Source organism: Anas platyrhynchos, chromosome 2 (genome assembly GCF_047663525.1).
Source record: "Anas platyrhynchos isolate ZD024472 breed Pekin duck chromosome 2, IASCAAS_PekinDuck_T2T, whole genome shotgun sequence".
In the NCBI taxonomy this organism is placed as follows: Eukaryota; Metazoa; Chordata; class Aves; order Anseriformes; family Anatidae; genus Anas; species Anas platyrhynchos.
This window is the reverse complement of record NC_092588.1, coordinates 90,978,872-90,995,652: the sequence shown is the minus strand read 5'-3', so window position 1 is coordinate 90,995,652 and position 16,781 is coordinate 90,978,872. Positions and strand designations below refer to the sequence as shown.

The window sequence follows — 16,781 nt, the reverse complement described above, 5'->3', positions numbered from 1 at the left end:
TTGACTTGTCCTACTTTCTCCGATAATTAACTAATGAGTAAAGTAATGAGCTATGTTAGTCAGTCATGATGTTCAATTAAACAGCAAATCAATTATTGAAAATAGTTTTGGACAGCTCTTGTACTGTCATAAGGTAGGAGTGTGGATGTATGTGCATGCATGTCTCCAGTGCATGCCCTAGATGTGGCAGCATCTATCTCCAGAGGGTACCTCACTGCAGGGAAGAAGGGGGCTGCATGACCACAGCCAAAGCAGAGCACTGTCCCCTCTTTCCCACTTTGGTTGCCCTCTGCTCAGCTCCACTAAACTACACCATGATCTTGGGGGTTCCCAAAGTGAGCTGCCTTGGATGGGGTGGAGGTTCCAAATGCTTGAGAAATATGAGATGGCTATAAAACAGTGAGTACTTTTTGTAATGCTGAAGACAGCAGAGAGATGGTATGAGGTACATGTACTCATTCACTGCTCTGACCCCTCTGCCTCTTTTCTTGGTACATGCAACACTTTCCACTGGGAAGGCATGATCGTCCCAGAGCTGGCAACAGAGCAGAAGGGACCAATGCACAGATAACGAGTCTTCAAAATCCTGCCTCTCTCTTGGTTACAACTGTACTTAGGAGGGACAGAGGGGATGGCAGAGAATTCAGAATGTTTCCCCAGAGGGCTTTCCATACCACCCTGAGCAGCAGTTGCCCACTGAAAGGGGTTCTCAGGATCACTGTGTCACAAATCTCCTGCACCATGCCCACCAAACTTGGGAGCACCACTGCACATTGACTCCTGTGTTGTGTTTTGCCATGGTGAAGCAGTGACTCAGGGCTTGACTTCAGTCCTTACAACGCAGGTGGCACCTTTTTCAATGGGCCAGCCACAGATCTTTTTGAGAAATAGGCAGTTATAATCTCCCTGATGTATGTAGAGTTGAGGCTATGAAATATGAGGGGCATACAGAAGGCTGTAATTTGCATCATCATTTAGTAACTTGTCAACTCTTCAGTGTTACTTATCCTTTCATTTGACCTTTATACCCTTCCTGTTTCTGTCAGGTCCTTTCCTTCCCAATTTCTACTGCATCAGCTGATTGGTGCTGTTGACCCAGCTCCCAGCAGCTCTAGGTGCTCTCATGTTCACCTTCCAGGTGACACCCAGTGTTGCACTTGCTGTTACGTTTAGTTCTTCTTCTGTTGTTTTGTACTTTAGCATTATTTCCACATACAGCAGGCAAACATGCCCTAAAAATTCAGCAGTCCAGGAAAAACTTTTACATTCCTACACTTTACCAATACAAATTAGTTTTGACTCAGCAGCAGAATTTCTTTGCAGATGGCAGTGATACCACGTTGAGCAATGTGATGATTTAAAGAAGACCATAAAAAAATAAAAGTTCATACTGGAAAAATTAGGTTGGCCTTAAAATTTTAACCTAATACTGTCAGATATGTTAAACGAAAAATAACACTCCTAAAGCCTTGCCGTGCTCTCTTGCGGTTTTGTTTGCATAGCAAGGTGGCACAAATAGTGCCTTGCCATTGTTGTTGGCACTGTAGGCATAAAGATTTGCCCTATAACTATTCATTATTAATAATAGTCATCGCACAACCTTTTTTTTTTTTTTTTTCCCCAAAGGTAGTGAGCATGCATAAAGTTAACCCACCTATCCCAAACTGAGAAGGAAAAGCAGGCCAGTGAGCAAGGTGCTTGAATATGGAGACAGCAGACTGAGTGTTGGCTGTAGCCATCCATTTGAATTGAGATTCATTAGAGAAACAACAAGCCAAAACAAATCAAACACAGTTCAAGAAAAGCAACATAAAGTTTTCATTTCCAAACAGTTTTAATTCACTGTTTGTGCTCTTTACTGAGATTATGCAAGGAACACAAACATTCCCATATGAATTAAATTACAATTTACATATGAATTACATTAGAAATATGAGCTACACTAAAGAGATAATTAGCGCTGTCCTGGGTTATGTGTGCACAAACAAAATTAAATAAGAACAATTTCAAAGCCAAATTTTGCTTTGCCTTTTCAACTAAGCTGGTTTAATCAGTGATAATGACTGAAATAAATCCACTCCATATAAAACAATGCACAACATATCAGACTGTGTGAAATGCCATTACTAAGTCCCATGCCTTGGTAAATCATGCAGTCAAGCAGGAGTACAACGTCATAGACACTATGGTACAGAAAATGTGCCACTGCTGGGTGCCAAATGCTGAAGGTGATGGTCCCTGAGGCTTGCGAGGAAGCAGCGTCTACAACAGGCCAGTGTTGCCGCTCTGCAGATAGTGATGGGGGTGGCCACAAGGGTGTGTGCCAGGGATTTTTTAATCTTTACATAGGAATGAGAAAGGTCAGCCCTAGGAAAATACCAGTGCTAGCACAGTGCAATGGGAGGGAGGGGAGCAGGAGAAGCAGAGATGTTGGGAGAGGAGCAAGTGAGAAAGATAAAAATACCCAGCAGAAGAAGACTACCTGCACAGCAGTGCCTTAGCCCCTAAATAGAGCTATAGTTTATGACTACCTTGCCTAATGAGCTAAACTCTGGTGACCATAAAACTGAAATATAATTATGACATTAAGGATGCCTATATTTGAACTTAATTATTAATTAATTTAATGAGAGAATAGGAGGTTGTAAAATTGCTAATTAAACGGCTCTGTAAAACTGCAGACGGCAGAGGATTTACCAAATGATGAATCCCACAACAGTATTTGGGCTATATCAATATTCTATTAATATACAGTATGCCAGAGGTACTGGCTAGTACGCTACTCACAGTTAAGCCGATGTGACAGGCATACAGAGTGAAAGAAAATGAAGTACATAAAATTCCAGATGACAGCAGCCTTGAAGACGATCTCTGCCCCCGCCTCTGTGGCAGCTTCTGAAATCAGTTAAACAAACTCAGAAATGCAGGATAAAAATCAATCTTACCATTGCAAATGTGAGTGAATTGGCTCGAAGCAAACGACCCACCTAAGGTCTTAGGCACTGGGGTGTTGTGCTGCTCGCTCTCCGCTTGCATGCAGGAATGGTCAGAGCTAATCTGGACTTAAGTGCCACGAAGCGGGAGAGATGCAGCCTGAGAGTGTGTGTGGCGTGTGTGCGCCTGCATGTGAAAGAGGAGCTGAGTGAGAACAAAAAATAACTGTCCCTGTGTGATTAGCGAAATGAAGCTCAAGTGAACCTGCAGGAGCTGCATTCAAACCTGCGGGGGACAATTTCAGAGATTCCCACACTGCGCTGTGAGCATGCTAAGAATTTTCACTGCAGTGTTCGAATGGCAACGCCATTTGGATGACATTCATTTAAAAATACAGGGAAGTAGTGTAGGAATTTTTTTTCTTTAAACATAGAGCCTGATTCAAGCAATGTCAAAAGAAAACTCATGGGGAGGTCTCACTCTGTGTGTGTCTAAATGTCTGTCATGACTTATTACTGGGGAAAAAAAAAATAGGTATCCTTTATAGTTTTGTAGGAAACAATGAAATACCACTGAACAATGCAACACAAAAACACCAGGTCAAATGTATGAGGTATGTTTTAGTATTTGCAAGAATTCTTAAACTTTTTTTTTTTTTTCAACCTGCTATCTGGCACGGCTATCTTAAACATTTTATTTTTTCAATGTACTGTTGACAGCACCAAGAGGTGATTTGACAAGAAAGATCAAAGTAGCAATATCAAGAAAATAGGGTGGGAGGAGGAGATGTGCCCCCCACTCTAAGGAGAACATCACAGGTATCACATTAATATCTCCCATTTCTGGAAAATTGATGGAGGCTAAAGATAGGAGTTTTGATCCCAGATCCTTTGTGAGGTCTGAAGAAAAAAACAATCAACTTTTCTGCACCTGAGTTTTTTGTTTGTTTGTTTTTGTTTGTTTGTTTGTTTTGTTTTGTTTTTGGTTTTTTTGAGTAAGGAGTAACAGCAGTTTGTTGCCACCTATTATCAGTTTGTTGCCACCTAAATTACCTTTACATCAGTAAACAGAAGCATGTAAGCAATTTCTGAGAAGGTAATCTCTAGAAGTCACTTCTCAGTGACTGGTTTGGGACAAGACTTTAGGAAGTGTCACTTCTTGTTTTGTTTTTTAACATCTATCTTGGGACATATGAACAAGGTAATTTTAAGGAGCTATGTGCTTCACATGATAGTCTGGTTTAGCAGATCTTAGATACTAACACAATTCACAGTCTCTCGATACTCAGAAACCTCACTGGTGAGCTTTGTGTGAGAATCTATAGCTAAAAGAGCTTCTGCTTTAAAAAATCTTGATACCAATTTAGAAAACTACTCTCTCTGGTTTCCATCTTATAATATGTGCAATTAACAAATATGAAAACTTCTATGCATTTATTATCATTGTTTCATGCCCTGCAGTTTATAGACTCAATTTCTCAAAAAGTGACTCTTGCCAGAAATAAAACCAGACAGATTTCTTCTATTGTGAGACCAGCTATCAAGCCTTCCCCACTGACTGAAGGCTTTTGCGAGGTCTGAACTGTTTCATTCATACAGGTTTCGATCCCAGCAACACAGACAGTGAGTTAGCAGTTGGAATTTGTGGGTTTCTAGTAAAAAGTAAATGCCAAATGAGTCATCATCACTATGTTGCAAGTTACATATTTAGACTATTGAAGCAATTGCCTTGTTATGTTCCCAAGAGCAAACATGGGCTGAACTTTATTACTTGTTTATATACTTTTTGTATATGACTTGTGCTCCTTGCCAGAGAAATTATACCTGCAGCACAGCTGCAGGCCAGAAGGGAAAGAGGGGTACAAAACTAGGGGATGTTCTTATCTCCAAACTTTTGAGAAAGAAATATCTGAGAAAGGGAAAATATTGGTGAGAGTTGTTCTCAACCAAAAGCCTATTGGTGTTTTTCTGTGATGCTTATTGCCATGCAGTTATGAGGAGGTCCTGGGCAGGACCTTCATTGTAAGGAGTATGAGAGGACCAGCTGACAGCTCTGAACCTGAAGTTCATGGTTGTCTTCACAAAACTGGTCAGTGTAGACCCTGACAGAACATGTTGTTGTCTCCTTCTGCTCCGAAGGCTGCAGAACTGTCATCTGGCTGTGGTTGGAGAATGTGGCAGGCATCTCTCTGGGTACCAGCAGCCATGGTAGCAGTGCTGCTCACAGCCATGTACAAGGGATAACCCCGAAGTGGTCTACAAACTGTTACTAGCAACTTGGCCAGCATTTATGTATGTCACAGTCGGGTGTTGTGAATTCCTTGAAAGTTATGGGTAAAATCCATCTGTGAGCCAGAGCTCAAGCATGGAGAAGGGGTACCTGCCAGGCTTGATTACCAGGAAAGAGATCCAAAGTAAGAACAGGCATGATCAACTACTACTGGTATTGCAGTCATGTGCCAGGTTCTTGCTGTGATACACATGAAAAGCCTGTACAAACCCCAAACTTTCACTGATTTGATTTAATTTCTAAGGATTTGAAATGTTTATTTTAACTAGGATTTAAATCATCAAGAAGGTTAACGTGATTTAAGTTAGCTGTTACTTTTGTTTGCATTTGTCCTTTTTTTCTCCCCTTTAGAAAGCTTGACTTTTGCTGATTGGTAAGCAGTAAAATATGTGGCTTACTTCATAGCAAGTTGCCCACTTCATGCGTTTTTCACTTATCAGAAAGATGCATTATATCTTTACCCATTTTCTTGTCAGCTTTTTAGTTTAATATAGTTTATGATCTTTTTTTTTTTTTTTTTAACTTTTATATAATACTAGAATGTGGTGAGTGTATCTCCTTTTTATTAGGTGAATATAATTTTTATTTTGGTTGTGTTATAATTTATTTCTATAGAACTTGCAACATCTTTACTAATGTAGGGAAAAACAATGTAAAAATAGTTCTCACTAAGTAAATCTATCTTAAACTTGGTGAGTATACAGAGTGAAAAACGAAATTCACTTGAACAGATATTTTTTCATTTAAAACAAGAATATTAAATAAAAGAAATAGTGTGATTACATACTTAAGCTAACTGTTCCTGTTCATAATATCCATCAAAGCCTTCAAACTGGTAGAGCTCAAACTTTTAAATCTACTATGTACGTCAGTGTTGAAAGTCAAAACAAGCTCTTTGGGTTTTTGTTTGTTCTTAGTTTCTGATTGGTTTCTCAGTGTTGACTGAAGTATATATTGAACAGAACTGAGTTCATTGAAACAGAAAATAAAAATCCTGAAAACAAAATTACTGCACATTGTACAAAAGTACATTGGTGTTCAAACCAACTTTAGTTTATAGTCCTTTACCAGTGATTCCCCAAGACTGGTGTTTTGACTTGTTTTTAAAACCTAGAGTGAAACTAGCAGTGTTTATAATCATGTGGCATTGCAATGCTAAATGATAGAGAAGAGAAAAGACAAGGCCCGATTGATAAAAACATGTTTTTTTTTTTTTTTTTTTTTTTTTTTTTTCCTTTAGTTTGAAATAGAAGATCTGGAAGTTGAAGTCAGTGAAAATGGAGGATTACTGAATTTACCAAGTGAAAACAGAATTTACATTAGTTTTTGCTATTGCAGTCTTTCTTTAAATCAAAAGAAAAATGAAGAAATGGAATGGAATAAAGCAAATAGGAAATGGTTAGATTCAATGTTTCCCTCTCAGGAAAACATACCATTTATTACATTTGGTTTGAAATCTGAAAGCTAAAAGGTGTTCTGCCAGATATATGAATTACCAGTATGATAAAAGTTTGAAATTATATCAACAACTCTGTTGTTCCACAAGATGAAAACAGTGAAGCTACATCCACAAGATAACTGAAATGGGACGTGAAGAAATATATGCATATATTAATCAAGTAAACCCGCGTAGCATTAAGATGGTATTTTTGACAGATGGTTTATGATCACATGATATTTGAGGAGGTAAAGTGACCTGATTATTTTTTGTTAGGTATTGAGATCACAAGTTCTTCTGGTAGGAAGGTATAGGAAACAACCATAGGGTCTAAAATCTGAAGAAAGCTCATTCTTAAATTTTATTTTGCTGCTAGATCACACTACTAGTTAATCTCTCTAGCCAGCTTCCTTCACTGTTTATTTATGAACAGTCTGTGAACTTTTCCATACCTTAATTAGATAATTATCATAAACTCTCTTCCAAATGCAAGTGTATAGAGGACAGCAAACAGATTTCAGCTGCTTAAGCAAGCTGCCATGACCTCTGGATATTTTGCTGCAGGGAATTACACAGCCTTTCAGATGATGTCACAAGGAAGGTGGAAGCCTGGCACGGTTGAACCCTTTATGCTTGGCATGTGTTTGAGAAATCTAGCTAGATACTTTTCTTTTGTTTCAAATCACTAACCAGGCAAGCATCATAAACAAGAATGAGTCAGTCTTTCTGTTCCCAAACTCCAAATGTATTAATCTTTTCCTTACTCTGTTGGTTTTGATTTATTTGTGGAGGAAAAGGAAGGTAAGAAAGCAGCCTGGCTCAGGTTAGCTGCATTCTCCTGCAAACCTCAAGAACCAAGGTACCTCTGTTTTCTAGCACTTTAAGTCTTGCCCACAAGGAAAGTGAAAGCAGATCAGCCTTTGCTTTAGCATTCAGAAATGGTTGTTCCCACAAAGCCTGGGTGCCAGGCAAACTGCTGCTTTGACAACAGTTTGTCCAAATGAAGGAAGGCATCAGAAATAAAATCACTCTACAGGCAACCTGGGACAAGCATGTAGCTTTTTTCTTTCTGTGGTTGTTAATTGTGTTCTGCTTGAACACAAAATTTGTTACAACCGCGGTTGGTCAGAAGAGTGTTTAAAAACTGTTCTAAATACAGTTCTCTGTCCTAGATTTCAGCAGGATTATGCATATAGTTAAAGCTATGTGCCTGTTAAGTACTAGACTGTGCTTATAGGTAAATTTTAGCTTTTTAGACCACCTTTGGATTTTTTTTCCTTTTGTTTTGTTAAATTAAGTAATTCTTATTTGTTGTATAAAAATCTTCCCTTATATGTTAAAGGCTTACAGAGAAAACCACAGCCATGCTTGACAAATATATTAAAAACCCTAATAAAAAGAAACATCAGAATAAAAATAATACAGAAAGAGGTAAATCTCAGCTATGAAAAAAAATATCTATAGCAAAGGTGTCTTACCTACATGCATATAGTTCAGGGCATTGTTTTCTTTTTCTGAAAGAAAAATCTTAATATGGAGTTGACAATTCAAGTAAATATGACATAATTCAAGTAAATATTGCCTAGAAGAAGAATAATTTTATGTGTTTTCAGCAGATCCACTTGAGAAAGTAAGGGTAAAAAGAAGATTAGCAAAGTGTGTCAGAAATGCAAGTGTGAATGCGGAAGAAAAAAAAAAGATTTGTGAAGAATTAAAGGAAGGGATTGTACTGTCATTTTCTTCCTCATATGTAGCAATGGCTTGAAGGAGGAAAGCAAGATAGAAGCATGGATGTCTCTTGTGAAAGGCTTCTAATGTCATGAATTGATTCATTTATAGCTTCACATTTGTTGTTACAAGAGAAGCCATAAGAACAGGGAGATAAACCATTCTGCATTCTGGGATAAGGAGAGAAACCCCCAAAGTTCTGAGTTCCTACCATTAACAACAGAAGAGATGCCTCATATTAAATCAGACTAGAAGGATTAAATAACAATTTGGTCTTTGCATTATGAAAAGTAAAATGCCATCTGCTTTGAGTTTGCTTCCTGTTTACAAATTACTTAATTTGAATGAAGAATAGAATAAAGAGCTATCGCACATTCCCTTGAGCTAATGGAAAGCCCAACTGATGAGGGTCCTCCTGTGTAGGCAGGTCAGCAGTATGGCATTTACAAGTGGCCATGGATACACTATTGATGTTTCTAAAGATAGCCCTATATATAGACATGCAGTTGGCCATCCCCAGGTTTTTCTGGTGATGTGAACTTCCTTCAAATATATATTTCCTTTTGCTGCATTCTGTCACAGTGATATATATTCTATCAGTGCATCATCAAATGATACTAGGACACGTGACAATAGCCACCCAACTGGATGACCTCACTGTCACCCAACTTTGATCTAGTTTAATAATTTCTGGTGATTCAGGTGTATAAAGCAATTTCCAGGTAATGGCTGAAAAAATTGCTGATTGCATAGTTTACGTATGCATTTGGGAATAACAACTGCAGTGAACAACTGGCCAGCATGAGTCCATGTTGCACAAAAGATTTAAAACATACATCAGAAAATACGTTTCCTAAGACTATACTGCCTCTAATTACAAGTTTAAACATTTATTTTTCTCCAAGCTGTCTTGCTAAGGGGTCAAATTTGAAAATGCAACCTACAATTAAAGCATTAAAGGTAATAATATATCAGTCTAGCATTTTTCTTGTATTCAATGAGAAGGAAAGCTACCTGTGCACACATAATGAAGAGACAGAAATATAGTAATTATAGCCATGTTAACATAAATTCTTCTGTGTCAGGACCTATGTACCTGTAACGTCAATAGATGTACATGCACATTTATGACCATATGAATGAGAGCAAAATGTGTCCTATTAAGACAAAGGAGATAACAAGTGAGTAGTATTAGTTTTATATTTGGGTCTATATTATTTAAGCTATCTTCGGGAGTAGTTTGAGAGCAGAAGGACTGAACTGTATTTATACTAATAACATAATAATGTAAAATAAACTTAAACAAGGGTGTAAATTACATTTAACCTGCACAACATGATACAAAAGGGACAGTAGTATAAATGAGAAGTTGTCTCAGAAGCTCTTCCCCTGCAAATGGATTAATATATCAATGCTAGCTGCAATCTAGTTATCCTCTAAACAAAAAAAGACCTAGTGTTGTAACAGAATGGGAGTTTTTTCTAAACTGCTTGACTTGAATACAGGGAAAAATAGTACATCTGTATTTCTTCTTCTCTTTATTTTTTATTTCATTTTTTATTTTATTTTTATTTTTCCAGTTGGTCAAATGAGAGGCAGTGGTTTTCTCAACATACCTTCCTTCTCTTCTGTCTCTTTCACCAGCACAGTAACAGGATAAAAGTATCTGTTCCATTTCAAAAATGCAGCAAAGGAGAAGAGAAAATTTTTCAAGTCATTTTTCCTTCCCTCTCTCTCTCTGCTCTTCAAGCTCTTCTGTATTGCCCCCTTTTTTTTTTTTCTGCCCTGCTTATAGGGAGGTTTATTTCTGCTACAGAAATACATTTTGGAGGCGGGTGGATCACAGTTGTGTGTTAAATCAAGAACAAAACCAATCTCTCTCCCTCTCCCTTACTCCCCATTTCTTGTCTGTTCTTTTTACTTAAACATAGCTGCTAGGTTAATGATTCATTCTTCTAAAAGGCTGCTGTGCCTACCAGATTATACTGTAAAATCTGTCATTCTGTTTATGTTTAAAATACATGATTAAAGCAGTGGTCATGCTGAGGGAAATGATTCTCACACACAACAAGAAAGGATCAATCCGTGTCTGCTGAATCCAGGCTGTTTTAGTAAAGGCTGCTGTTTTGGTGTGCTGCCAGACCCCAGAGAAATATATATGAGCTTTGAAACTTGGTAGCTGTTCTCACATTGAGCACAGCAAGGACCTAAAATAAGGCTTATCACACGTTAATGCACCTTTAAAAGTTACAGGTTTCTGTAAATTGCAGGGAAAGCATGAGAAATAAATTATTCAGTCCTAATGGGAAGTGAAAAGTTGAAAAAATTTATTACCAGGTGGCCTGTATGGCACCATTTAAAGTATTTGGATTCACTATGGGATCATACATGTATATAGCCAAATTATCAGTGACACTAATGCCTCTTTATAGTGTCAAGTATTATCATAAAGGAAAATCAGAGGCAATGTCAGTATATTCTTTTTGTTAATACAGTGTGACATTCACCAGATCAAATAGGTTGATACATAAAAACTAGTTGGGTATGTAATGCCAGTCAGATATTAGATTTGAGACTTGCATACACTAGAAATTTTACAAAAATAGCTCATTTGAAATAATTGCTCTGGAGCAGCTATTTGGGCATAAAGCTGTAGGGATATTTCTCAACCATTTTAGAATAGTTATCTCAGTAAATTTCTAAGTATAAACACCCTCATGATGTGTCCTGCCAAATGAAGGTAGTTCTATTCAATTAGCTCTCATTAAGGCAGGCAGAGAGGGGTAAAAGAAGATTCTCATTAAGTATAAATTTTCATATTTATTAAACAGAAGAGAGAATATACAAATTCAATTTCACATTTACTTTTTACTCACTGAGTGAAGCAGACCTTCTAAAGAAGCCAGGATTCTATTTGCTTGAGACTTAGTGTCTGGAAATGTTGCTAGGTGTTTGAGGGACCCATAATGTTGGGGACACTGCAATTCTAGATGGGGGTTTGAATTATGTCTTTGAATCACAATTATTTCCAAGGAAGGTGGCAGTGGAAGCCTTTTTTTTTTTTTTTTTTTCTTCTCAAAATTCATAGCTCAATTTTTGAAGCAGATAGGAAGTATGCTTTAAATAAAAGGTAATCATTTAAGAGGCAGGGAGTGATAGAACTGAAAAGGCTGCATATGAGATGTCAAATTCTGCATAAAAGCCAGAGATGCTCCTGAAAACTTATAATCTTGTCTAACTGCAGGGTTTCAAGCAGTAGTGTGTTTAAGCACCAAGCAAACAGAGTTTAAGAAACCCATACTTCTATCACTTAGACATGCGATTAGAAAATGCCACTGTTATGTTTATAATGCATACACCTTTATTTTAGTTGTTGGGGATAACCAGTGCAGTCCTCTGCATTCAAACTGTTCTCTGTGTTTGCATTGCTGCCCATGACTTTTTACTATTCCAGAATACTCTCTTAGAGGAAAAACTTCATAATTCCTTCTAAAATCCCATGACTAAAGAAATTGCTACATGCATATGGGTTAAAAGCTAGACTGTTTATTATACATATTTAGATCCTAATTGGGCATAGATTACTACCCAGGCCAGACTAAACACTTTTAATTTACCAAACCACTGCTGACTATAAAGAGAAGGTGAAATAAATGTTTAATATATCCTATATCATCTTTCCCAAAATGGTTTCTATTTATCATTCAAGTACCTAATCAATGCAACTACATATAAAATCCACAGATTTTATAGTGCAGTAATAAGTACATGCAAATTATGTTGTCATATAAGCATAAAGACTCAAAAAAGATGTATAATACCTATCAGACTAGTTAGTCATTATCTTAATTTTGAAAGGATTATCCTTATAAAGGCAAGGCCATAATATAATAGGAGTTCTGAAATATGAATAATTAATTCAGAATGCACTCACATTCCCATTTCCCCTTTTCTACTTTTTTTTTTGTTGTTTTGTTTGTTTGTTTTGTTAATGTTTATGTTTCCCTTTGTAAGCAGCAATATGGTACAGCATCACATCAAATGCACTATGAAAGCTCTGAAGAGCCATCCTAAGTATATTAATCCTCCATAAAAATAAATAAGCTATATGAGAGAGAGCCTTTCTATAAGGCTAGAATGGTAGTACTGGCAGCTGGAGCATGAGGTGCTGAGATTGTACGTGCCAGCTCTGAGATTCATGCATAAGAAAGCTCTTTGTAGTATTTTTTCTGATACGGGTTTTGTTGATGGATTTTATGTTATTTAAAATTTTTAATGCTCTTAGTAAAGACTTATCTGTAGTAAGGTTACTGTCTTTATCCCTCTTTCTGTTGTGTTAAAAATGCCTTCTGAGGCTCGGGTAAAAAATTGGGAAGTCTGAAAGGGATCAGGTCACACAAGAAAGATGTTTCACAGTTGGGACTTTGCAAATACAAAATAGAAAAAGCAACAAATGTAAGAAGCAAACGCCCATCTCTTCCTAACATTACATTTCTTCTGGTGTATTTTCTGAAAGCTGCCCAAGTATAACTATTTATTTTAACTAAAGTAATCAAGATTAATGTCAGCAGTTATGACACACGCTGTTTGCTAAAGAACACATAGAACAATTGCTCAAGGCAAGCTTCATTAAGAAATCAGATAAAATTAGTAAAACTGATTATATTTCAAAACTCAGCAGCGGCAGCAGCTCAAATTGCCATTCAGGAGTCTCCAATTAACACAATTGGTCTTGTTCACAATCAGCTTTGTAATCTCATTAGCCTATTATATTTTAATCATTGGGATAACTGCACAACAAAACTTATTTTATTTTTGCACTTACTGTAGATGGCATAAGTGATCATGCAACATACTTTTTTGTGTCGTGTGTCCATCCCCTCCCCTTTTCCTTCCCAGAGAACAATGCAGACTCCTTGGAACATTAGAAGTTATCCTGGTTACAGATTATTACCACACACTCCATCAGTGCTAGGGAATGCTGACAGCAGGCATCTAATTTGACATTAATTGGCAAGGGACTAATTGCATAACTGACATTGCTAGTGATACTTAGCGAGCATGTAAGGTAGGGATGGTGCAAAGTATCAGAAAAGAGAGAGGGGAGAAAGAGAGCAAGCAAACTCCTGCAGACAGCTCTGCAGACACATGCATATAACTCGTTTGCCTCCTTGGTGTGCTGCCTTGTTTCATAAATGTGTTCCAGAGATATTGGCCCTTGTAAAAACACAAAGTCTTTCTGTCCTTTAGGTACTGGCAGTCTGCAAATACCTACAATACCAGTGTTTCATTGATATTGAGTATTGCCTGCTGCAATGAGATTATGTTCTATTGATGGGAACTGGGGTGTAACATAGCCATCTACAGAAAGCAATAGGTTGCCCTATTTTCAAGCTGAAAATGCTATGTATTTTATGAACTGCCTCTATCTTGCACACCAGGGATGTCTCTGTGGCTAAAGCCATAATAGGATTTTCCTAAATGATACAGAAATACAAATATTCTGACTGAGCACTTTTCTGGGCTCGTCTTATTTACCAGCAAGCTTTGATACAGTATTTTACTTCCATCTTTTAAAGGACATTTTCAATTTCCCATTTCCCTTATGAGTGCTTCCTGTAAAGGTGTCAATAACCACTAATTGCATTCTGCTTGGCCAGTCTGCAAATCAAAACAGCAGAGGCAGCAAGCCAATATGCATTCAAATCCCGTTACTTGGCTGCCTCATTCTCAACTGGAAAGATATGAGAAGGCAAATATTCATACAATTGTACAATGGGAAATTCAGAGTTGTTCCTGTGATCTCCAAAGATACCTATGCAGCTTCTCTTAATTTTCAGACTTTTATTTTAAGTGGGAGTACTGCTCCGGATGCCTCAATGCTGTTTCTTTTATTTTCAGTCCAGTAAGTTGCGTGTCTTAGACCAAAGCAAATGTAAAAGGAAATAGTCCTGCAATAAAGCTGAGAGTATGTAATGATTAAATTAAGAGCCTGCTTGTACTGGCAGAGCAGTAGTGGCAATTGTAATGGCAATTTTAATGTATTGGTGGCCTAAACTAATGATGAGATTTAGTTGCATTGAACACTGTACTGCAAAAGCATTGCTTTGATTAATTTTGCTCCTGTTTCTTGACTTATATGTCAGTAGAGTGCTGATTTTCTTAAATTTAATGTTCATGCCAAAGTATTAGCTGACTAATATCTGTTTGTAATATTTTGCCTGGTGTTTGGTTGAGAGCAGTTTGTTGTCATCATTTGCTATTGCAGTTCCAACTGCTTTGACTTCAGAATTTTGAGTGGGCTATTTGCCTTTTCTGATTTGAGAAATAAGCTTTCTAGGGTGGCTGTCCATGAGTGGAGATTACAGAAACACTTTGTACATATGTTTTCCCAATTTCACTTAAAATTTCAGATTGGGCAAAAGTTTCCACCAGAGAAATTCATATATATAGGAAGGATCTCCAGGAGAGCTAGCTCAAGCAAGTATTATACATGTATATACTTGCCTGTATACAGGACAACACATTTACAAGCCTACTTGGTTCTTTGGGCAGCATCCCTAGAGGTATGGTCCCTGATACTTCCAACCACCACAACCCAGCTTCAACCACACTTAGCTTGGCTACCAGGTGGCCACAGGTCTTATAATCCTGGTAGCTATAGGGATGACCCTTTCTGATGATGATGGAGGATCCCCAAGTCATATATTTTTTTCTTCTCTTGTGCCAACAGATCCAAAAGCAGCAATTTGTCCCTCTTCCACAAAATAGGTAATCAGGTGTATAGGTAGGTGGAGGAAGATTAGCATTGAAAGAGAGCAAAGGAGGATCTTTCTTTCAATCTGCTAACTAGCATATCTGACTGCATTGATAATAAGCAGACATTTATAGAAGAAAAAAGAAATCACCTTTTTTTTTTTTTTTTGGGGGGGGGGTAGTAGTTTAATAGACAATGTATTACATTATTGACTTGAATAACCTCCACTGTTTGTTGCTTTTAGTTTAGTAAGCAATTTGTGACCATCTACCGTATTCTGCTTGTTTTCTAAGAAAGACAAAACACACAGATAGGATGAGCAAGTGATACGATACTTTTTCTCAAACTGAAAATTGTAAGGAGAGGGACATAAAATACCAACTCAAGCTCTTTCTGAAAATCACAGAGAGAATACAGTGGTACAGTAGCTAAAGGCGTCCAGATATTTAAGGCCCATCTGGATGCCTACTTGGGCAGCCTGCTCTAAGGAACCTGCTTTGGCAGGGGGGTTGGACCCGATGATCTTTTGAGATCCCTTCCAACCCCTTCAATTCTGTGATTCTGTTATTAAAGGTGAGGCAAATCTGGCAGAATTTTGTTGTTGTGAGATATCAGCAAGATATTCATTGACATTTCTTTTGTTGTCATCCCAGTTTTAAGAGTTGTTGTTGGCTTCTTTCTTCACACTGTGTTTTGCCGAGATCTTTGGATGGAAGCAGTTTCAGAAGGGCACTGATCTCTAGACTGTTGTGGCTAAACACATGGATGTAACTACTCCCCCCACCCACACACACCATGTCCTGTGTGTTCTGCATTATCACTTGATTACACAAACTGGTTGATGAGGATTTCTGCTTTCCTTTAAAGGTTTGCTAGGAGGGGAGCTGAGGCTGGCTCATTCCTCATTCTCAGTATTGAGTGATGCTGTTCTACGAAGATACTGCAGAGTGTCAGCCAAATCAAACTGATGCTATTTAATGCTATAAGACATGGTTTCTGACAGCTGCTGGCTTATTGGTGTATTTTGTTCACCAAGCATATTTTGCATGAATTACAAAGGTGATGATATCAGTGGAAGTATGTGGAACTGTGATGGCAGGCAGAAATACACAGGCTGGCAGTAGATGCCAGGGCAGTGGAAAAGGTTTGGGTGAGGAAGAGTTGTTACAGTGTTTAGATGGAGCCGTGTTTTGCTTTAGAATATGCAACTGAGCATTTCTGACCCGTAAAGGAGAGCTGCTTGCTTCTGTCACTTTGACCGTGCTCTTCCTTTGCTCTTGAAGCTTAACCCTGTTGACTTCAGTGCGCCTTGGAGCAAGCTGCTTGCTAGTTGCAGTCACAATGTGTGTGAATATACTCCCTCACTGCATCAGGAGGGTGTGTGGGAAAATTGATGAGGTTATGCTTCCAACTCCTTCATCCACTTACGAGACAAGTAAGCTCCTCCTGGGCAGTAGAATGAAGTACTCACAGTAGTGCCTCCTTACGAACACATGCACTGTGCCATGACGTTAAAATTCACTGTGGAGTTAAAGTGCATTTGCTATTTAGGTATTTTTTTAAGATATTTGTGGTATTATGAAAGGCTAGTACAGCTTTCTAAATATACTCAAAAACAATCATTCATAACACTAA

General features: G+C 37.8%; 1 long non-coding RNA gene across 1 annotated transcript in view; it reads right to left on the bottom strand.

The window, feature by feature from the left end:
- LOC119716172 (uncharacterized) overlaps positions 1-3,191 on the bottom strand; it is a 38,026-nt gene extending 34,835 nt beyond the window's left edge. Inside the window, exons 1-2 of the long non-coding RNA XR_005263949.2 lie at positions 2,988-3,191; positions 2,788-2,895 (exon numbers count right to left, since the gene is read on the bottom strand). This is a non-coding gene — a long non-coding RNA (uncharacterized lncRNA). The remainder of the gene's footprint in view (positions 1-2,787; positions 2,896-2,987) is intronic.
- Positions 3,192-16,781: the final 13,590 nt, after the last annotated feature.